The sequence below is a fragment of the Tympanuchus pallidicinctus genome, unplaced genomic scaffold (assembly GCF_026119805.1).
Source record: "Tympanuchus pallidicinctus isolate F22 unplaced genomic scaffold, pur_lepc_1.0 scaffold3, whole genome shotgun sequence".
Lineage (NCBI taxonomy): Eukaryota > Metazoa > Chordata > Aves > Galliformes > Phasianidae > Tympanuchus > Tympanuchus pallidicinctus.
The window spans coordinates 48,303,117-48,327,778 of NW_026294747.1; the positions used below are offsets into that span (position 1 = coordinate 48,303,117).

The following is a 24,662-nucleotide window of genomic DNA, read 5'->3' on the forward strand; positions in this document are numbered from 1 at the left end:
AGTTGATAGATGGACAGATCAAGGCATTGGCTGCTCCCCTCTGTATCTACCAAGTGCACTTGCATTAGGGTGAGAGATTGGCAGGAGGCATTCTAAATCCTTCCCTTAAACAGTCACAGTATAATCAACAGGTGTGAGAGTGCCAGACTTGCTGAAAATTAAGACATGGTTGTCTCAACTTGGACAACTAGATTTCGAAAGAATTTTTGAAAACTGGAGCCTGCAGGAAAATGAGGGTTAGAGCAAAGCTCTCAGGCCTCACACAGAGGCAGTTCTTTTGACTGCAGGACTCCTTTTCCCCTCACTTCCCCTATTCCTTTGCAGGGAGGTGGGGCCAAAGGGAGGCATTTTCAGCCTTCAGAAGACCTTTATACTGTATTAAAAATACAGTTTCTTTAATGTTTCCTTTTTCAAAAGTAGTAATATAAACTAATTGAGTGTGCTCTTAGGAGAGCTGTTGGCAAGGGTATGGGATAATCCTCTGCCAAACCTCATCTTTGGCATGAAGAAATAAACAGACTGTGGTTCTGCATAAAGACAAAACTTTTTGGAAAGCCTTTAAAATATTTCTCATAATGAAAGAGTGGGAGGGTAGTTTTCTTGAAATTCAGAATACTCTCCAATCGACATATTCAACCTTTAAATGTTTTGGCCTCTTCAATTAAGAACCGAGTTCCTTCATTAAAAATAAATAAGTAAAATTGAAATAATTCAGTGATATATGATGTATATGCTCTGATTTTAAACAATCCTCACAAAGGCTATTTTCATACCATTTCCTTTGTCCATAGCAAATATGTTGTGCCAGATGATAGGAATTAAATTATTCTCATCACCCTATATTAATGAAAAGAACACTGAGATTGATAGGTCACGTGTTCTGCCTAAAGCCATAAAGGAACCATTGCCCAGAACAGCACTGCCAGATTAACTTGCTCTAGACTCTGGCTCTGTGCTTCTTAATCATGTTCCCCCTCCTGATATCTGAACAAGAATACTGTCAAAAATATAGGGGAAAAAAGGTGCAGCCTTGGGTTTTATTTCAAGGTGCTCTCAACCAGTCTCCCATAGTAAACTGGAAGGCAATGAAAATTATGCAGAGAATTTAGAAGAAAAGCAATTGGAGTTTTTGAGAAATATTTCAGCAAATTTCTCATTAACGTTACACTTTAGAGAAAAATAGAGAAGTCAGCTAAGAGCCAAGAAGCCTAATACCATTATATTGTTTTGGTTCACTACGTGAAACACAACTGGTGTTTTAAAGAGTAGATAAACCTTCCATATTTAACAAATGAAGTTTATCACACATAGATCTGAAACACACTTAGATGAAGTTTCTGTATCCGAAAGGCTACTATGCTTTGCCAATACACACAGGATCATGTTGGACTGCCCAGTGTATCATGAGTGTTTTTAAAAGAAACTGAATACTTTAAGAACATTTTAATAGTGTTCCTTTTTGATTTTGGGTGGAAAGGAAGACTGTCTTTTCCTTTTCAGGATTATTTTTTTCTAAGTACATTTCTAAATCCCACTTAGTTTTGTTTAATTCCAGCCTTGTAAACCCTTTGTATGTTTCTCTCTCTCAAGTCTATTTAAGCACTATTATATCTCACCTTCCAGCAAGGATGTTGCTGTATCGTTCCTTTCTTTTCTTTCAGAAACCAAGTCTCTTTGCACAGTTTGTGAATTTCTCCTGTCTACACAAAGGTCTACTGCTGCAGGCCACATAAAGACTTCAGCATTAATAACTTATACAAACTCACAAAGTTCTCTGCTTACTCCAGCTGTTATCTCTGTACAAGATTAATTCATGCCAAATCTTCAGCTTTTCTCCGTAATAATGATAATAACAAAAAATGTTTAAATACAAACACCAAAATTCTGACATCACCATGGGACTGTTCAAAGAGGAAGCCAAGAACCTGCCTCAGTGTGGAGCTTGACATTAGTCAGTCAATTTGAGAAAAAGGACATACCTCATCCACACAGCCTTCCAGTACAGCTACATAGTTGACATGTTTTCAAGCACCTCCCTGAAAGAAGCAGTGGTTAAGCCCAAAGCTTCAAGAATTTCACTAAAGAATGTACCAGTATCTGGTTATGCAAAGGCCTTTGGTTGAAGAACACATAAACTTCAAATACCACTGGGGCTTGTGGGTTGAATTTTTTTGGGTTTTGAGTTTAGGAATTTAAGTCACGTCTTACTGTGAGAAAAAGAAAGCAAAAACAACTGAGAAATGGTAATAGTCCACTAAAAACTCAGAGCCGTATGCTGTCATGCCACAATAATAAATAAGAGGCTTGTGTAGGACAGAAAGACAGGCTGTGACCTCCTTTCCACTAATTATCACAAAGCCATTTTGCTGCATTTTTACACTTTCCTATCTTTGTACTTAGTGCTCTGTCCCAGTATAGCTCTCCCTCATTGTCTAGGCTCCAGTTTGATAACTGAACAGTCCAAGTTCTCATGTATGTCTTCCAAGTGTTTCTCATTGGAGTTAGGTATTTAAGTACATGAGGATGAGAGCCTTCTATTTAAAAGAAATTTATTTATTTTCCTCACAAGTCAATGCATTGTCTGACTGCATGATGCTGCTATACTGAATAGAGCAAGATAAGGTCCTTTAGGCGTAAGCTGCATATGGTAACATTTTAGGTTGTAAATGATTCAGACACGTTGCAGAAAAAGCATTTCCTGCAAGAGGCACTTTAAAAAGGTGGTTCTATAAAAGGCATTAACAGAACAGCAGAGTGAAAACGGTTGACCTACTGGGAGGAGTAACATGAAGATGGCATGAAGCCAAGAGCCCAAGACAGCTGTTTAGCACATTAGGAAGCAGGACATTGAGCACAAAGCTGGGTTTATACAATAAAGCCAGTGCAGGGTTTCAGCCGCAAAGAACTTCTGCTGCATAGGTAAGAAAACGAAATGCAGTGTTGTCACCTGAGTAAACACTAGCTGATGGAGAAGAATATCAAGGCCTGATCTAACACCTAATAAAGTTAATGAGGGGGCTATACTGACCAAACTCCACTTGAAGACTGAGCCCTACTCTGAAATCTGAGCCCAACGGAGTCAAGCAAATACATTCATTTCTTATCAATAGAAGTGCTACTGTTGCTTAATGGACATGCAAACATGCTGGGGATTTGTCTTTCTCAAATGCCTTTTGGGGATAGTTTCATGGCCTGTCATGAACATACACTGCAATAAACAAGCAGACACAGACATTCATTACATAAGAATCTTCAAGATAATGTGTGTGCAGGTTTAGCAGCTCGTGTTTTCTCCAATAACCTAATTCTCATCTATCTATACTTAATATAGCCCACAGTATAGTAGGCTATGTATACTTAATATATATACTTAATATAGAACCACAGCAATTCAGTAGTTGCTAAATGCACAGATAAATTTTGGCTTTTACTAAATTGCATCAGAAGGTAAATTCACAATTTTTCATAAGGAAATCAGGTTTCTTTTATATAAACTTATTTCCTTAGCAGGCAACTGAAAACAAATTTTAAATAACTTTGTCTTCTTTTTGTTTGTTTTTAAAGGAAAAAATAAACAGCAGCTGTTTTTTTGGATGAGCTACACTGTTTATTATTTTCCTAAAATGTCCAAACGATGAAACTCATTTAACCCATTGAGGAGTGACACAGAAATGACATGTTGTGCATCATACATCAAATAAATGGTTACTCCTGCTGCTCTTTAGACATCTGGGGCTTAATTTGCAATTATTTGCATTTTTAGAGCAAAGCTATACAATAGAAATGGGAACACATCTCCTATGTTGATTCAGAATTAATTTTCAAAGGGTGATATTCACCATAAATCCTATTGCATGATTACTATAAACATGCAGACAAAAGAATGAGGAACAGCGTTGTCTGCTAATGGATGTTCGGTTATGAATTTCAATTGTTATACCATGTGATTAATTTACATGTTCAAATTAAGTCTCCATTTAGGCATGTTTAATTATGAGGTATTCAGAAGCATGGATGGGTATGTTTGATCATAAGGAGCTTTTAGGAAAAAGCTTGGCACTTGCTGTTTGTTTGTCCTGGTTTAAAATGTTCTCATTACATCATGAAATGAAAAAGTTTGAGAAAGGAATATGTCTGTTCCAAGCTAACAATACACACAAGTCAAGAACTCTCCTCTTTTTTGTATTTCCCATAAAGACATGCATCAGAGGTATTTTTTTGGCAAGTAACTGACAGAGAGAATCCATGAAAACAATAGTGCTTTTGGAAAGACCAGTAGTACACACACTGCGCATGCCATCATTCAATCCCTCTTTAGAGCTCCTGCATTTCTGAAATCTTCAGACGCCCCTACATTTCAGTGGGACTTCCATTTCATGCCACTGTGCCTTAGGTGAACAGCTCCAGTGACTATACCACAATTTCCTTTGTAAAATGCAGGGGTCCAACTGCAAAAAAGGGCTTAGGGCTGTGAAAATAACCAGCTTTTCAGTTTATCTGCCAAACCAAACATTTGAAAAAGAATGTTGGTTCAAATTGAACCAAAATCACAATTTTTTCCAGGTTTCCACACCAAAATCAATACCATCTCCACCCAGACCACTATATTTCCTTCAGTGTGAAATGTTCCATATGTCTCAAGAGGAAACATTTTTGGACAATGTAAACATTTGGCAAATTCAAACACAAAAGGCAAGAAAATTCAGGGAAACATGTGCAGAACCGTTGCAAAAGGATTGTTCACTATGACACAATATACAATTCATTCCTATGTTTTAATGAGGAAGTTTATTCCACGCCATGTAAAATGTAATAGAGTTTGCTCCACCTTACCAAGTGACTACCATTAACATAAGATAGGAGAGTCGTTCTCACTCTGTTCTCATTGTCTCTCAACTATTACTGAAATACGTTGCATGATGTGGCTTATTGGACATTTCCATTTTGTAGTGATCTGAAGAATAACTGCTAGGAGATTCACCTAAAGAGTTAGGGACCCACATTAAGACTCCTGTCATGAACAGACAGAGCACTGGCTTCAATACTTACCCAATTTCACTTAAGTGACCAGGTACTGGGGGGTTTTGAGGAGCTCAAACTGATTCACTTTGCATGTTTAAGTGCTTAAGGGGCAGCCATCAAGCCTAAGAATATCTTTAAAGCCTGGCACACTCACATAGAGGAGAAGGTACGAAACTGTCCCTTGGAAGTGAAAACCTGTGAAGAGGAACAACTGAGAGCACACTGTGGTAGTCTTCACTGCTGCTAATTGCTCATGTACTGTTCAGAGAGAGGATAACAAGATCTAGATCTTTGGAGCAGAGGACATAATTAATCTTTAGTCTCACTACCGCAAATTAACAACCTAATCATCAAGAGAGGAGGTAGAAGAGAAATACAACCCTGATGATTTTGCCTCCTTCCTATCACCAGCATTATTCTTCTTAGATGAAATTTTCTGGTAATAAGGATTGAGTTGTGCCAAACAATTTGCTTAATGCCAGAAATGACTTTTTTTTGACACTGCATATTTTTCTCTCACCGTCCTAGGCACTACAAGATGTATTTCTTTAAAACAGGAAACTTCTTCAAACAGCAATAACCTAACATGTAGGTGCAAGTTATTAGATACTATCACAAATATATTCATAGCAGTGTGCACTCTTAAAAAAGCTTATGTGTGTGAAGCCTCAGTGGACCTCAGTTCAGGAGACTGTTTGTTTGACTGAAGAATCCTGAAGAAAATCTCACAGTAGCCTTCAGGCCATTCCTCTTTACTTCCACATTATATGCCTTTTTCTGCACATTGCCACTTAGATGCACAGAGTTGATGCAGGACTAGCCTAAATTCAAAATTCAAGAGTCTGAATTCATAAAGGTTTGTGAAGGAAAGGCCCTTTCATTTTGCAAGTATCGTACATACTCTCACCTCTGCTTTGCCTAGTACAGATAGAGGTGTCATAATGACAGTAAGAGCAGTAGGAAAATATATTGTAGATCTATTTATATATTATTGTAGATCTATTATATATATATAATAGATATATATATAATTTTGATTTATAAATTTTGATTTATCAAAAGCAATGATTTCTAATGTGACATAGAAGCACTATGTAACACTGTCAGGTAATAAGTCACTCACACATGCTGAGCAACTGGATGAATCAGGCAGTCCCTGCCCCCAAATATACACATCCAAATTTAATCAGTGTGGATATATTTCTAAATGCATTTTAAAAGAAAAAAAGAATAAAAAATCAACCTAGACAACAAGTAGTGAAGATGAGAAAGAAAAAAATGAAGAAAAAAAAGAAAAAGTGAAAATAGTATTATTTTTTGCTTGAAATCACTAAGTGCAACTACACTGATTTTCAAATTGCTTAGAATTAAAATTGTATTTAAAGCGTTACTGAAGACTCTTCAATTTCTTTTGTTCTCTTTTTCGTCCAAGATCAACTGATAATGTCCTGCACTTATCATTATAGTTGAGACCTTCATAACATCTATTGCTTTGAACCAAATAGTTACTTTTAGCTTTTCAGATTAATTAATAAGAAATAACTATGTGGAAAAAAATAAATCCTATGGCTTTGAAAGAAGATACAGATAACATTTATGAGTGAATAAATTCTACTCATATTTTTCTTCTGAACTTCAATGAACCTTTCTCTTTACTTTAGGCATTCAAGATTTACTAATCAGTTTTTTGAGGATGAATTTGGATTTTCCAAATTGTTCCTAAGTGCAACTGGTATTCTCACCTCTGCTTTGCCTAGTGCAGATAATCAGCTATGGCCAGGGCCAGAGCTTACAGCTGCCATTACAAGACTTCAGCCATTGACCAGATTCATAGATTTACTCACTGAACTACATTCAGAATATACCAGATAAAGACAGACAAGATAGTAGGGTTATAAGCAAGAGGAATCAGGTTATGTACTGTACCATGATATAATACTTCTTGTTCAGGGCTGTCATTACAAGACCTCTACCATGCACAGAACTATGATGGCAGGGCTTTGGTAGAAGCTTTTAAATATTACCAAAGAAAAAGGGTATATGTAATTTCAGCACAACTGTTCATTCATTCCATTTGGATTTTTAACCGTTGTATTGCTGTTGTTCCACTTGGAGTTCATCAGAAAATCACAACACTATGGGTATTTTCGAACATTTTTTGTGTCATTATTTTTGTGTCAGAACTGAGATGGGTCATGTGACATACAGCTCTGTTAACATATTTAGGATTTGGATACTTACAAGCTCTTGCTTTCTGGAGTATTATTTTTCTCCTTGTTTACATTTGCGAATTACTGGATGTTTGTTTTTTTTTTTTAACCACAAGGTTAGAATTTATGGGAAAAATTAAGCAATAAATAGGTACAGTGTCTCAACTTCATTTTTCATGTTCTGCCTGCCAGCCAAAGGATTAGGGAGATAAAGCTAGTTTTCTTCTGTAAAACTGCAACTAGTCCAGTCACAAGATCACAAACCCTCCCTACCATGTTATAGCTATACTTTGACCACACAAGTTTACAGATTATGGGAGTTACAAAAGGACATGGCAAAGATCTCTCTGCAGCCTTACTTAGACAGCAGCAGGAAGAGCTTCCAAGGGACCTCTCCATCCCTGCAGTGCTGAAAAACTTCCAGTGAAATCTTCCTGGATACCAATGATCTTGTTTAACACAGAAAAAAAAGACAGAACACTATTCTTGGCCAGCTGTAATAAGCAGAAGTCTGTCCCAGCAGATCAAGGACACACTTTATCACTTAGTCACACAGACAGATGAATAGATCCCATTATTCTTTAGGAAGGTGCACAGCAGCAAATCATAAATATATTAAATGTGCAGTATCTTATTTGAGACTCATTTATTTCTTCTTAGCTCTAAAGCTTTTTTAAAATGCCAACAGCCTCAGTGTTAGTTTGGTTTAATCTGGCAGGCAGCTCAGCACTGTACAGCCATTCACTCACTTTCCCCCATAGGGGGAAACAATCACTAAAAGGTAAAACTCATTCATGGGTAGAGATAAAGACAGTTTCATAGGACAGAAAAGGAAGAGAAAGCAATAACAGTAATCACCATTATCATAAAAGAATATAAAAACTTATGATGTACAATGCAATTGCTCCCCGCCTGCTGATTGAGGCCAAGACAGTCCCTGAGCAGTACCCCACCCTACTCAAGCCAAGTCAGCATGATGTCATATGACATGGGATACCCCCTATGGCCAGTTTGGTTAGCTGGTTCTGCCACACTGCAGCTCCTTGTTCACCCCACCCCCGGCCTCCTCACTGGCAGGGCAATGTGAGAAGCTGAAATGTGCTTGGCTGGGTGAAAGCACTGCTCAGCTAAACATTGGCTTGTTATCAACATTATTTTTATCCTAAATCCAAAACACGGCACCATACCAGAGAATTAACTCTATCCAAGCTGCAACCAGGACAGTGGTGGAATACGAAGCTTGATACTGTATGTAAACCAATAACGTTCATTTTATTGTTTACTTGTTTGTTGTTGTTTTTCCTAACATGAAATTAAGCAGTAAGTTACTCCAAGGGAATCCTGAGATTACTCCAAAACTTAGAACTGCTTGGGATTTTGCCGTACCCAGCCAGGGCAAATTTTCAATATCCTCTGAAGTAGAATTATTTCTGCTATAAACCCATCTGGTTTCACAAACAAAACACTTTTACGCACTACAGATCCTCAATATTGCTTGCATTTTGCTCACAAATATAAAATAAAATTTACATTTTTCCCACATACCATCCTGTTCAGCATTTTGTTTCCCATCTCCTATACAGTACTGTCTGCCTGCACAAAGCCCTGTAAAGAAGCAGATGTTGACCAGCTGCAACCAGCATAAATGTTTTTGGTGTATTTTTTCATTTGCATTGGTGCCAATGCAAAGGTCAGTCTAGTCTTCCTTTCAGGTTCAATGATAACTGATGACACTGTTGAGAATAAGCAGGCCCATGCATTCATAAAATATCCATCAGGTTCAGAAATTTGCTATCAGGAATTATCTTGGCACAAAAATGTGCGTATGAGCTCCTGTACTTTTTTCTACATTGTCTCCTTCTGCTCCTGGTCAAATCTCCATTTTGATTAAAATCTGTTTTGTTGCTGTTGTTGCTTATTAGAAAAAGAATCCTATACTATCCAAGCTCTAAAACCTCAAGACCATTTACTACTGGCTTGTATTGTTAAACTGAACTTCTCACCTCAAATATTGAGAAGTGATGACAAGGCAAAAAAAACAAACAAACAAACAAAAAAAACAAATACATGTTTTCTGATTATTTACCTAGAAGTATATCCCTTATTATTACTACAAAAACCATCCATAATCAATCAGGTTCTGATGGTCCTGTACTGGCAGAATTCCCATTACACACTCAATCATCCAGTTACACTGACTTTGCTTCAGCTTTCCATTTCTGCTTCTGATTGCTGTCAGATAAAGATCCAGATGCCTTTTCTGAACTTTCACAGACAAGAAAACAACACCTTCTCTTAATACCAGGACCCTAATTAATAACATGAGAAGAGCCAGAAGCTGCCACAGTAAACTGGAGTCATCAGCTGGAAAAAGAAGCCAAGAGTAGTGTGAACAAAAAGAGCATGATGAACTCAAAAGAAGGCCAACGGAGCTGTACAATTATCCAGAATGACTACCATCTGTTCAGAGAGAATAAACATGTGACAGTAAAGACTGTTGGGAGATGCATCAAATACTTACTTCTCTGATAGTCCTACCTACCACTGAATAGAGAGAGTGAAACAAGACTGCAAATGGACAACACGACGGGAAGCAAAGGAAGCAAGCAGAAGAGGCGTGTCCATAATGAAGTTTTGTTATTCCAGAAAAGAGGTAATTCTCAGAAAATGTTTGAAAATCTTGCAGCATGCTGAAATGATTTAACCTATCCCAGGAATGTTTAATGGGCTATATAAAGCAGTGGACTTCATGAGGCTATAACAGGTCATACACATCAGTCTTAGCCACTTTGAATGCAGAAAATCACAGAAAATAGCCAGTAGGGTGCAGGTGCCATAAATATACCCTCTGGATGCCAAATGCCAAAACAAGTGACAGCATAACTGTCCAAACACATCCTTTTCTATCCCATATTAAATCTATATCCAGCATTCTTTTCTATACTACCCTCTAGCCAACTGGAAGTCGACTCCGTTGTCACAGAGTTAAGATCAATCTATCAATCTATGCCTGTGATAGGGGGGCAGTAGGAGCCTGGCCCTTCTCCCCCCCCCCCCCCCCCCCCCCCTCCTCCTCCCCCCGACCCCACGAAATGGGAAGGAAGGAAGGAGAAAAAACAGCAGCAATGATCTATGGAGGAAAACGTATTTTACTATAATATCAGAATGCAAGATAACACTATATAATACAATCTAATTGAAATTGAGACTAATAAATCAAATAAGATGTGAGAGATAGAGAGAGTCCCTGAGACTGAGTCAAACCTGAAAAGCTTTGAATGGCTAGGAAAGCACCCTCCAGCACCCACTGCAAGGCAGTAAAAGACCTCTCCACCCAGAAGGGCCAGATCCCATAAATTCCGTAATGTATAGAGACAGGTATCTGGAATTGGAGCATTAACACTTTAACTCCCAGTGCATTACATGATGTTATGATGCGGAATACTGAAAACCAAAAAACATAAAACCATGACATCTATCAATAGAGGTGAAAAAGTTTGGAGCAACCACCTATTTCTAGATTGCAAGGACAGCCATGGCTTACGTGGTCTGTGTACGATCTGGTTTACTTTCAGGAATATGGTCTACTGGAGTCAGCCAACAATTAGGGTTTTGCAAGCCCTTATCTTTACTGAAGATTAAATTGTTTACAATGCAGTCAAGTCTGACAATCAGTATTCTCCTTTGTGATTTACCTTCATGGAATTGCATAATTCTCACTTGGATTCACTATCTCCTAGAAAGCAAGTATTCCTGTTTCATCAGGAAGCCATGGCTATTAATGTATCATCCACACTGGGAGAAGACAAGCCAGAAATCACTATCTCCTTATAACAGAGAGTCTACACTGGTTCACATGCCAAGTACTGAGCATTTCCATTGCATTAAATGAATCAAACACTCCCAAGTCACAACAGCTGTAGAGGAATTCAGCCAGCACACAAGTAAACATGCAATTGGCATTGCCTCAATCTATCAGCTATACTTCGGCTTCCTGCCCTCGTACCTATAGTCTGTGCCTCTAGGAGGCACTATAGAACTACAGTCCAGGGCACCTAAGGCGTTCAGAAAAACAGCCACAGCCATAAATCCACTTTTCACATGTTGTTGTTCATCTGCTCTCCATGAGGAGATGATTTATTTCTGTGGTAGAGAGCTACTCAAAGGAAAGCCTCAAAACATCCTAACAAGGATAAGTGTCACATATGTGTTATGTCAGCCACTACCCATTAGAAGGTTTATTTCCTAGAACTGACTTAGATGTAAGTATTTTTTGCAAAACAAAGCACTGAAACCCCTCCGATATTATGAAGGTCATTCTAAACTAGGAAATGCAACTTCCACAGATCTTTTTGGTTAGTCTAATTTTCTGAACATTATTGCTAAAACATGTCAAACCATCTCAGGATACTTCATGTAATACATGTGGTACATGTATCATGTAATATACATCCTCCATCTCAGTACTCTGGGCCAAACTTTTCTGTACAGTCTTGATTCTTCATGACATTCAGCCACTATAGCCATTGAAAAAGATTCCCATGGACAGGATTTCTCTTCCCATAGTGAATCAGCAGTGCTTATTAAGATACCAGAATGTCCTGATCTAACTGGAGGGATTCTGCAAAAGGGCACTATGAGACCTCTTCCCTTCAGATAGTATGGGTGGTAAAGCTCCATCTTTCTTCAGTTGAACTCCTCTGGTGCAGAACTGGAGTAACACAGCAGTGAATCAAGTTCACTCTGCTTGCCCATGGAGCATTTAATTGTGTTCTTTCTGTTTGTGGTTCATGCACATAATCTAAAAGGTCATTTTACACTGAAAGCAGTTGTTTTGCTTCTTCTAATGGAAAAACAATTCCCCATCAAACAATCCATAGCAATAAAAATAAAAAAAATAAAAAAATAAAAACCACAACAAGAAACCCCATCTATATCTAAGAACCAGACAGCAAGAGCATCCCATTGCACATCTCCCCACTTCATAGAGGCCAACAGTTCCCAACTTTCTCTAGATATCTGTTCAAGAAACCGGACTATAAAACATGTCCTGAAGGTGAACAACTCCAACAGTCCTTGGCCCTTTGCTTGATCCAAGCAATTACTGTGATTCATAGTTCTTATCTTATTTCATGAGTGAATTTAGTTTAAGGTCAATATGACAATTAGTTTGTCTTGTTTGGACTGTACATTATACACAGAAAACAGATGTTAACAGGAGTCCATATACTACTCCCATCTGCCACTGTACTTACATGTTTACAGCATGTTACTGTCCTGAAAAGTGTACACTAGCCTAATTAGATTGTTCTTTAAAAGTTCCTTATCAAAATCATTCCACTAGAACTTTTCTTTTATTGAAACTGTTGATAACCAATAGTATATTATGGTCAAATATGCAATATATATATATAGCTCAATTGAAAAATAAAAACTTCTTCAATTGAATAAATAAAAAATTCTTTCTCAGTATCTTTTAACAGATTTCTTTTTATGGTTTTATTATGATTTTTCTTTTTCTTATAATGTTTTTAAACCCAAAGTTAGTCCACAGTCTTACAAAAGAGAAAAGACATTATTATGTCTTTTATGTCTATTACGATATGGAGAAGCTGAGAGAGCTGGGGCTCTTCAGCCTGGAGAAGAGAAGGCTCCAGTGAGACCTAATAGTGGCCTACCAGTACCTGAAGAGGGCCAACAGGAAAGTTGGGGAGGGACTGTTTATAAAGGCAGGTAGTAGAGGAGGGCAAATAGGATGAGGAGAAATGGCTTTATACTGAAAGAGGGTAGATTTAGACTAGATATTAGGAAGAAACTTTTTGCTGTGAGGGTGGTAAGACACTGGAACAGGTTGCCCAGCATCTTTGTAAATGCCCCCTCCTTAGAAACATTCAAAGCCAGGCTGGATAGGACTTTGTGTAACCTAGTCTAGAGGAAGGTATCCCTGCCTATAACAGAAGGTTTGGAACCAAATGATCTTAAAGGTCCCCTCCAACCTAAAGCATTCTATGATTCTACGATTATCTAGAGGTGGAATGGGAAATAAAAGGAAAAAAAATTCAAATTTCTAGTCCACTCAGGAGCAAAAATTCAATATGTTTTCATTTCTTTCCCCCAAGCTTTCTATTTTTGACATTAGTAGAGCTGAGATACAGCACTAGCAGTCAGTCTTAAATCTGCTCGGTGTAAAACTTTGAGTCTTCATCAAAACAGAGTCAAAGTCAGCACTATAATTCCTGTGAGGGAGCTCAGAGGAGACAGAGTTCACAGTGAAGTCCAAACACAAGATGGAGATGACTCTGTACCAGAAGGTTGAGTTACTGCTTGTCCACACAGAATTCTGCAGCCCATTCATTGCATGTCAGTCTCCCTTTCTTCCATCGGTGAAATGCTTTGCAATAACACAAATCAAGCTCCTGAACAGCATTGCAAATAAAAAATGAAGACAGTTTAAGGCATATAATTTGGGTTACGATTTGCAATATTCATTAAGAGGACAGCCAATTCTGGCAAAGAAAAAAGTGCCCTTAGCTACGATAATGAATACGGGGTTTGTTAAAGCAACAAGACTGATGATCTAATCCATAACTATCCGACAGTGGCTGCTTTTATAAGATACCTTGTTTTTATTTTCATATCAATAATTATATTATGTGCCTCAAAACATCTGTCTGGCTGGCTGACTTGATGCATGTTAAAACCATCCTGTTTGTGGATATGCATTGGAATAGGAGCTATTATAGAATCGTATAACAGATGTGGGGAGCAGTAATGACTCTTCAAAATTCTGTGCTATGCCAGAGACAGACAGCACTCACTGTGGTCCCTTCTGCCGTTAGAAGCTTGAGTATGTAAAATGAGCCTCTCAATGCCCTACCGTGAAGACTCCTGTTGTGCTTTTCTTCCAAGGCGAGAGTCAATGCCTGAGTTAGCACTCAGGGTATTCTCTTACTGAGAACGACAGTATGCTTCCACCTTGTCACCCAATGCAAAGTAGAGAATGAATTTCTGCTCCAAATTATCCAACCAATTCCTGGCAAGTGTGGACAAGCTGGATTTTAATTTTCAAATAAAATGCACTCATCTTTTGGTTCTAAAGTTGTCTCGGGATCACAACTAAATCCCTACTTCTGGCATCAATGGCAGCGAGTACTTGGAGCAAAAGGCAAAGCAACAAATTAGCTCTAAAGAAAAAAACGTCAGTTGTTTTTCTGCAAAGACTTCTCTGTACACTTCATTAATTTGGTGGGCCAAAACTGAAGTATGTTTTAATATAAATTAATACTGATTGCCAGTTACAAATTTAACTATTTTTTCTGAGATCCGTTTTTTAGAGTAATTTTACTATTTGAGACCCAAAGACTTGGGGTTTTTCAGAGAGGAAAGGACAGGAGAAAAGAGATCAAATGTCTCTTGGACACTGACAGGCATAGGGCATCATCAGCCTCCCTACGAAGCCTGTGATAGCTTCTGACCACTGTCTTATTAAAGAAATTGTTCATATTATCCAGTCCAAACCTTCACTGTGCAACCTTGTGCTGTTCTCACATATCCTATCACTGGCTATCAGGGAGAAGAACCAGCACCTCCCTTTAGGCTTCCCCTCCTCAGGGAGTTGTAGCTCATAGTTTAGGAAAATGGCTTATAACCATCCAAGTCAAGATATATATATATATTTTTTTAATGGACACGTGGCTTTTTCCAAATTCACAAGCTTCTGAGACAGTCTCTCTGATCCAAAGCTCTACTACACATCCAGTGCATTCTCCACTGTTCATTCCACACCTCTTCCTGTGCCCTAAGGCCAAATCATACAAATGAATATGTTGTTTTTTATGACATGGACAGAGTTGAGAAATGTTAACAACAAAACCCAAAACCACATTGTTTGTCTTGCTTCAAATTCTCTTAGAAACTTTAAACACAGAGTAAGTTTTTCAAAAGCCTCATTAAGATGTAAGCATCTCCAAAACAAATTAATAAATAGTAAAGCAAACAAAAGAAATACATGATTTTGCACAGAAAACTGTGTATGTCATGACTTTACACCAATCATTTCATTTTTTATTTTATATTTAAACTTGGAAGAACCTAGTTGAGCAGGTTGACATAATAAAAGCTTTCACTTCAACTCCTTAACATAGGAAAATTGCCAATTGTTATGGACAAAGTCTTTGGAGCATGTTTCACTTGACTTTAAGATTCAAAGGAAAGGTTCTGAACCAAGAAACATTAAAAAAATCCTAATCCATCATCCTGTGAAACTGCAGGGGACAAAAGGACATATTATCTTGTCAATATTTGCAGGGCCACATGTGTGCCCACCTGACTTAGTTGTGCAAATCAAAGATACAAATTCACAACCATTAGCAGACAACTGCATGATAAGAAGTGTTTGCATGTGTACCTATATACACACCTACACAAAGAAAATCAGTCTAGTATATCTACCAGGTGTTTGCTTATGCATCTTGACAGAAAAAAAGAAGAAAAAAAAAGTGGCATATACAATTTATAACTGAACCTTGGCATCTTCAAAGGCACAATGCTGCTGAATTGAGCACTTGTGCTGCCTTCTGTAGCTCACTTATTACTATGTTTTTAAATGTTGGTTTCTCTAAAAGGTAGTTTAACATTCTGAAAGGACTTTACATTTCATTCCAGCCCATATTCATAGAGAACCCACACTGAAATCTGCTTGATATATACTTGCAAGTTCATCTTTCTGGTATTGAAATCAACAAATGTATTGAAATCAACAAGTTCCTGCAGAGAAAATCTGATCCTGCTTGACTGCTTGCTGTATGCAGACACATTTCCTTTACACTTGGGGACAGTGAAACTACTAATACATCAGAAAAAGAAGTTTTCACGTGAGAGGGATTAGTAGGAATCACAGAGAAAAAAAAGTTTACAAAATCCACTCCTAATGCCCAAGATATTGTATGAAAATGTCATCAAGACCTTTCAGATTAGCATCCAAAGACTCCTGACACATTCTAATTCAATTTCAGATTACCAGATTTTGTTGTCATTTCTACAAGTCAGAAAAGAAGAAAATAAAAGTTATCTCTGATCTTAAATATAGGTAACTTCTGTGTAGACAGTCATCCTTCACACAATCTATATTAGCAATGTGAAATAAACTTCAGGTTGTCTCTATATCCCCTCAACAATTTGTGTGAATTCCTACCATCATAGATACTGCCTCCTCCCTCCACCTTTCAGACTACTCAAGTAAGTAGGATTAGTAGCTGCCTAAAGGCCGTATATCGTCCAGGATGCAGAAGGATTGCCACACGACTGTAGTGACATATTTAATTTCAACAGCTGTCGTATTACCCTGTGATGATCAATATTATTTCAGTATTGCATTCTGCAGTTCTGACTGGTCACTGTCAAATAGTGTTGTTCCACTAACAATACTGCTCTTATTTTGAAGAGAAAACATTTGTCATCCTTCCAGAATGAGAGATTTGGGTTTTCTTGTTGCTGTTTTCTGACCTTTTCCACAAAACAAATATGACCTATGATGTAAACACAACAAATTAATATTAAGTAATAAAAATTATTTTCCCTATTAATTCTTCCCTGTGATATTCTCCACTAGACTGCATTAGGGCAATTTTGTTGTTTTTCCAGTTCCAAAGCAGAACAATAATAACAGTAGCATCCAAAATTTTATTATAATTGCCTAAATTGTATAACACCTTACTAGGGTGTCAGGAAAACAGCCAAAGAATTTCACATTATAAAACTGGGCATATCTGATATATGAAGTTTGAGCATATTTTCAGACTATCCAGAGTTTACAAACTTTCCCAATTCTAGTTTAGACAAAAGCCTTTAAAGACCATCTGGTTCTAATGACTCAAACCTAGAATATTTTATGTCCTTTTCACTATACTACATCAAATTACTTCTTAAAACATCAGTAAAGCAAAAATAATTCTTAGCAAATGTGTTTGCTTTTTTTATAAAACTGTACTGCATATACTATATGTTACAGTCAGCAAAATCCTTAGTTCAGTTGCTCTTGCGTGCTGCTTGGTCCAGAATCCACTGAGGCAAAGGAATTTTTAATATTGACATTTAAAGGGCTTTAAATGAGGCTCCTACAGTATCACCAGATTCTTACCATCCTAAAATATGTATGAGGTTTCAATACCTCTCCCAAGAGAAAAGGTTCAAACTGTGCTTACAGTAGCCTTTCCTAAATTAAGTCTTCCATGCACACTTGGTAACCCAACTAAAGCTCAGTGAAATCAAAATATTAAGACGTTTTATAGTTAAAAGGTATTGTGAATTATGTAGTCTACTGTCAGTATGCACTGTAGTTAACTGTAAGTAAACTCTCTGGGAGCAAATTTCACACGTTTATGTAATACTTCATCTTCTAGCAGCTGTATATATGTTACAGAGTTTTGAAAATCCCACACCAAATGCAGCTCCTTACCTCTGAAACAGGTTACAATTCTTTATGTTTCACCACCATTCTTAGAAGATTGTCCTGAAAGTGGAAACACAGATGAACATTTAGGAAAATGTATACAAAGAAAGTTCATTCTTAATAATAGAAGTGCAAGCACTTGTATTTCCAAGGAGATCAAACCAATCTGGAGATCAATACAACCAAGAAAGCCAGCAAATGCCTCAAAAAATTAACACTTTCCATGTTTGGTCTCTTCACACAGATGACAGGTGACATGGCCTCAAGTTGCACCAGAGGAGGTTTAGGTTGGATATCAAGAAAGGGTTGTTAAGCACTGGAACAAGCTCCCCAGGCAGGTGGTTGAGTTGCCACCCCTGAATGTGTTTAAAGATCATCTGGATGCGGTGCTCCGAGACACGATTTAGTGGTGGGTTGTTAGAATTAGGGTAGTATAGTTAGTTTGAGGTTGGACTTCATGATCCTGTAGGTCTTTTCCAACCTGAGCAATTCTGTGATTCTGTGTGCCAGCTAAGGTCATCCACAGTAAATTTCTTACTTACAAACTTGCTTATGTTTATAGCTTATGTAGCAAATAGCCATCATTGTTTACTTTACATTTTGTTTTTCTTTCTAGTTTTTATCATTATCATCCTCATCATGAAGTTGAGATACGGACATTGTCGGAGGAGACATCAGTGTCTACATTCTTCTAAACTCTTCCTGAATCCAAATGTGCTAGTAGCCAGACAGTCTTCAATCTATTTCTCTTTCTGTTTTTTTTTTTTGGTTCTTTTTTTTTGGTTTTTTTTCTTATTCCATGGTAGCTACCATGTTAATATTACAAAACAATTAGAACACACAGTTCCAACCCTGACTCTTTGCAAAGCACTCTAAAAAGTTTTTCTGAGTAAGAAAGGACTGAGTGAGGACTGCAAGAATTGGCCCATATGGAGTTACATGCTAACTGTTGTTATTGTTCTCATAGAGTGCATTTAAGGTTTTGGGAACAAACAATAAAACAAACAGCTGAACAATTTTAATCATGGCCCAGTTCCTAGTTACAATTATTTTTAAGCTGTCTCACCATTTGCTAGAGTCTGATTTTTTCCCCAATGAAAAAAGATATATTATGTAAAACTTAAAGAAATACTGCTATAAAATGACAGTAAAACTAAATAAGTATTTCTCACGTCACATGCTATGATTTTTGTTCCAAGCTCAATACATGTATATGAATTACATATAATTTTAAAAATGTTCCATTCTCTATATACTTCCTGTACCAGCCAATTCTCTACTATACTTTACTAGATAAGTTACAAGCATGACCTCTGAACTCTATGACTAGACAGAAAATATCAGATTTTGGCCACAGAGATGTCTGAGCAAGATCAGAATTCTTGCTCATATGAAAGGCGTATTTCATGCATTCCACTTATCAGAATGCTACAGCAGGGACGCATCAAATCAGAGTAAGTTGACAGTTTGAACATGCAAATAAGAATGGCAGAATACAGTGGTACAAAGATGCAAAGACAACTGAAGAGAATAGTAACCAAGAATATCCCTTTAAGATCTTTTTTTTTTCATTCAGATCCTTATACAACAACTTCCACTCCAGGCAACAGAAAGACTCCTGTCTTCAGTGTCTGTTGTTGTGGCTTGCTACACGTGTTACAGTAACACACTGAAGACTCATTTAAATTCAAGCTCCATAACCCCAGGTGCCGTAACACCCAGAGTGTAGTAACACCATCTTCCCAGAGCTCACATGAAGCAGGACCTTGAATCATGCAGTGCAAATAGATATCATGAACAAAATGCAGGAAAGAATCCAAACAGAGCCAAAGGGATTTAGGATGGGTTACAAAAATAATCAGTGTGGTAAAGCAAGAAACACTTCAGTTGTCTGAGTGCACACAGTGACCTACCTATTAAACCATGCTATCTGACAATGAACTTGGGCCAAAGCTGCTCTGCACTATGTGAATAGTAATAGAGCAAATGAAGTAAAAAACCTTCCTGCTAAATAAAATCAATAACTGCCAAGCTGGTCCTACCTCATGTGGAGGAAGATATGCACTGCAGTAAAACTGTGTGCAGAAGGCAGGAATCACTAGTGCTTTTCTTGCAATTCTTGTTTTTAATAAGAGTTCTGCAGGAAAAATATCATAAACGGAAACACAGAATCATTCCAGAGGTTACCCATTTCCACTCCTCCCACACCATGGCAAGCTTGGTTATAACCATGTCATTCCTAACAGATGTTTGTCTAATCTGTTGATGGATGCTCCAAGCTATTGTTAGGCAATCTCTTCCAGCACTTCATCCCCCTTGCTATTAGAACTGTTTTCTGTACTTCTAATCAGAACCTTTCTTGCAACAGCTTGTACTATTGTTTATTCCCCCAAGTTGTCCTCCCATCTATAGACTAACCAGCTCCAATATATCCAAAACTCTCCTTTTAAATCACTTTGTTAACTAACATTAATCTTGAGATTCATGAACCCTAGTACTTTTTTTGCAGTGTTGGGTTCTCCATCCTGAATTTACACTGTTGATTATTCTGAGCAAATGCAACAGCTTACATTTGTTTGTCAAAAAGCCTTGAATTTTATGTAAATATATTTTATGTAATTTTATGTAAATATAATTTCTGAATCTATCAATTTCTTTCAGTGTATATGGAGTTAGCGTCAACTGAAATTTCATAAGGCTTTTCTATATCACTATCAAGGACATTACTAAAACCCTTGAACACCAAAGGTACAATAGATGCTTATTCAGTAGATCAAACAACTAGTAAAAAGTAGTTCTTTAGATATACTTAGTGAACTCCTTTCGTATCCACTCTGTAGTAGATTCATTGAGAATATTATATGCCTCAATTTCCTGTTGGAATGTGGAATAATTATAGATATATTATAGTTTTAATATATGAAGTTTTAATAAAATTGAGATAGACTCCCTTATTCTTTTCTAAGCAGGGTCTGTTGCTCTGCTGTAGTTTGGCTTGACAAAACCTGATAATTGGCACAATTTATTCCTGACATTTATATGTTGAGTGTTATCCAATTCTTCATCTTCTATGCGTTCAAAACGAGATTGTGGGGTGTGTGTGGTTGTATTTAAATTAATCAGTCTCTTCTATCTGCTCTTTTTCCTCATCTCTAATGGTAAGCACTACCTTTTCCCCTTTCCCTATCTATCTTCAGTGTGTTCTCAATTACTGATCATTCTGAGACTGTTTGTCTTTTAAATATATCTAAATATGCTAGGCAGTCTGAAAGAAATACCAAGCAGACAAAACCTGTAGCTTAATAAATGTTCTTACAGTGTTTTACTTTGCAGCGTTAATTACAACTTCAATAAAACTTCCTGTCTTTTACATTATTGCGGGTACTGTTCGTTTGGTTTTGACGATAACATGTCTTAGAATCATAGAATCATAGAATCACCAAGGTTGGAAAAGACCTAAAAGATCATCCAGTCCAACCGTTCACCTATTCCCAATAGCTCCCACTAAACCATGTCCCTCAACACAACGTCCAGCCTTTCCTTGAACACCCCCAGGGTCAGTGACTCCACCACCTCCCTGGGCAGTCCATTCCAGTGCCTGACCACCCTTTCTGAAAAGTAATACTTCCTCATGTCCAGCCTGAATCTCCCCTGCTGTAGCTTGAAACCATTCCCTCTGGTCCTATCACTGATGACACGAGAGAAGAGGCCGACCCCCAGCTCACTACAACCTCCCTTCAGGAAGTTACAGAGAGCAACGAGGTCTCCCCTGAGCCTCCTCTTCTCCAGGCTGAAAGGTCTTACCTAGAAACAGGTCAGGATCCTTAATCTCTTCACACAGGAGTTGATCATAGGTCTGAAGGAAATAAATGCCCTGTTTCAATTCTCTGATGACTCAAAAAGGATGAGTTCACATCATCCCTTTCCAAACAGAACTGCGAAGACATAACTCAAGAATTCTGGTAGCAGTTTTAGTAGCATCAGTAAAATATTGCACCTAAACTAATCAAACCTATTGTTTTGCAGAGCTAGTTTTCCAAGGCATAAAGCAATGTTATACGCATCATTGCTTTCAAATGGGGAATAAGGTTCTTCAGAGATAGCTCAGGGTTTTTTAATATGAAGTGTTACATTGTTCATTTCAGCTAAAGTTAGATCAGATTCAAAAATAGCAACTTCCATCTACTGCCCTTCACCACGAAGATAAGATAATGCAAAGCCCAGGTTCACCTATGTACATTCTTGAAGACATGAGAATGTTGTTTAGATACTTTTACAGAATCTTGGCACCAGATCAATACTAAATTCCATAACTGTGCAACTGTGACAAAAAATACCTACCTTGTTAACGCAACACATACATCTAAATTTGAAAAAAGAACAGAAGAAATAGTCGTGATCTTCCTGATCTTCATCTTCTACTGTTGTTCCTTTTTTATCCTATATTCAATGTGAAGACAATAATTTGCCAGGTCACTTTTTATTTCTTAGTGGCTTTACATTTCCAGGAATTTTAAGAAACAAAAATAGACTTTGTTGTGAAAATATAAATTACAGTCACACTGCACAGTAAGAATACTGAATGGAAATACTTATGTGGAATTACTTCTTTGCTTTATTCTTTTTAACTGTTGATAAAAACATGTCTAATGATTCTAAATTCTATGAGTCTTCAGCCCACTAACCACAGCCTTTCAGTGCAAGGCCCAAACATCTTCCTAAGTACAATTGTGTTCAAAATAGGAGATTGTGGACTAAACTCTGGGCAGAAGGACAAGCCTATAAACAATTCAGACAGTTCTTTACACAGAGATTGGTTGGAATATCAAACAAACTGCCAAAAGTTTTGCAGCCAGCAGTTAAAGTGACTTGTGTACATTAATTCAAAAAAAAGTTGGATTATACTTTGGAAAAGAAAGAAATACTACAGTACAGCAGCCATTGACATGTTTTTTTCTACTTTTTCTCTTCTCTTTTTCTGTATTTTTTGGAGGTTGAGATTATTGTAAGACTATTACATATAACTAACAAATATACTAAAATTAGCTTTCTACTTTCATTTTTTACGATCTGCAAGAAGGTTTCCCATGCTTATGTGAGACTGACCATTGGGCATTCTTTGCAAGATTGCATTTATATTTTCCCTCTTTGTTTGTTTGTTTTTTTCTTTCTTTCTTTTGGCACAATTATGCCAAGCAGCACTTTAAAAAAAAATTCAAGCCTCAAAAAACAGATGTGGAAGATGAGATAAAATAAGATATCTAAAATAAGATATATAAAAGTATACAGATGATTAGATAATTCAACAGATACCTGGAGAACAAAAAAAAATTGAAGTGAACATTATCTTCATCTGTTACATGTTTCTGTCATGTCCAACCTTTTTGTGATCATTGTTGAAGTAAAAAGAATCTGATATAGGAGAGAGTGTTCAGGGAAAAGGAAAACAACATGAAAAGTCAAATGGAAATTCATTTTTCACTGGAGGAAAAATAAATGCTAAGATTGTCAGAAAATTAAAACACCAAGATAATCACCAAGTCAGAGCACAGGAAAGAAGAAGAAGAAGAAAAAAAGAAGTTTTAGAGATTATTTGTATTAGCAAAGTCCTCTCATTCACTCAAGTTGTCATACTGTTATCTAGAGCAACAAACAGGAGCAGTAATGATTATGAACATTGCTGCTGTAATAGAAAAAAGGAAAGTGGATGGGAGAAGAAAAAAAAAGAGTATCACCCAGTTCCTTACCTTTCCAAAATATGCTTCTTTCTTGTGGAACATCTTCTTATAGTTTTTTTAGTATATTTTTATATTTCTCAAAGGATCAATTTTCCACTGTCTCCCTTCAAAGATGCTTCCATGACTTATGGAAATCATTTCCTATGTGGAAATGATTTAGCTACCTGTGAACAGATAACACAGAAGGACCAATCATCATGGCAGTGTCAGTAACTGCTACTGATCACCTGAAAGAAGTAGATGAGGTCTTCCTAAAACAATTTGGCCTTAGTCATCATTGGGAACATAATATCTGTGGATAGAAATGAGAAGTGATCAAGGAGCCAAGAAGGGGTAGGCACTTGGCTAGAGCTCACATTTGCAAGCAAGGAAGAACTGGAAAGAGACATGAAAAAATGGGGAAAGCCTTGATGTACTAAGTATGAGATGGTGGAGTTCAGGATTTTGAGGGGAGAAAACAAGGTAAAAAGGATCATTACACTATATTTTGAGAAGACTTTGGCCTATTCAGGAACTTTCTTGGAAGAATCCCAACGGATATAGCCCTCCAAAAAGAAGATATTTTGAAATATCACCTCCTTTGTGTTTCAGTACAGTCCATGCTTATGTGCAGGAATTTGAGGAAAGCTGGCAGGAGTCCTGAATGGATCTAGGTGCTTCCGACAAAACTCAAATATGCAAGAGCCAGAAGCAAGGATGGATGCACCCAGGAAGAATATAAGCTCAGTCTGAGAAGAGTTTAGGAAAGCCAAATCCCACCTGCAGCTGAATCTGACAAGGGATGTCAAGTGCAAAAAAACCTGAGTTTTGCCAGTACATCAGCAGAAAAAGAAGGACATGGGAAAACGTAGAACAGCTGCCAAATGGGGCATGGGATCTGCTAACAAAGTAAACAGAAAAGGCTAAAATCCTAAGTGACTTCTTCATCTCAGTCTTTACTAGGAATTTATTTGTCTTCAGGAGCCCCAGACACCAGAGGAGAAGTCTGGAACAAAGAAGACTTTCCTTAATAGAGGAGAATCAGGTTAGGGAACATTTAAACTCACTGGATACCCACAAGCACACAAGGCTAAATAGGACACACCCATGACAGCTGGCCAATGACTCTCTGAGACTACTCTCAATTACCTTTTAAAGGTCATAGCAGTCAGAGAAGTTCCCTAAGAAGGAGAAAGCAAATGTAACATCTTCAAGAAGGGCAGCAGAAAGGATTTGGACAAATAGCATCTTCCAGGCTCTTTT

General features: G+C 37.4%; 1 long non-coding RNA gene across 7 annotated transcripts in view; it reads right to left on the reverse strand.

Moving 5' to 3' along the window:
• Window positions 1-24,662, reverse strand: part of LOC128085352 (uncharacterized) — a 221,493-nt gene that overhangs the window by 127,532 nt on the left and 69,299 nt on the right. For 5 of the 7 annotated variants that reach the window (XR_008208923.1, XR_008208922.1, XR_008208920.1 and 2 more), the window contains 3 exons: window positions 23,430-23,580; window positions 21,487-21,538; window positions 17,689-17,742 (listed from right to left, as the gene is read on the reverse strand). This is a non-coding gene — a long non-coding RNA (uncharacterized LOC128085352). Of the gene's footprint in view, window positions 1-17,688; window positions 17,743-19,724; window positions 19,820-21,486; window positions 21,539-23,429; window positions 23,585-24,662 lie in introns of all 7 variants that reach the window. The other 2 variants (XR_008208925.1, XR_008208924.1) reach the window with 2 other exon arrangements.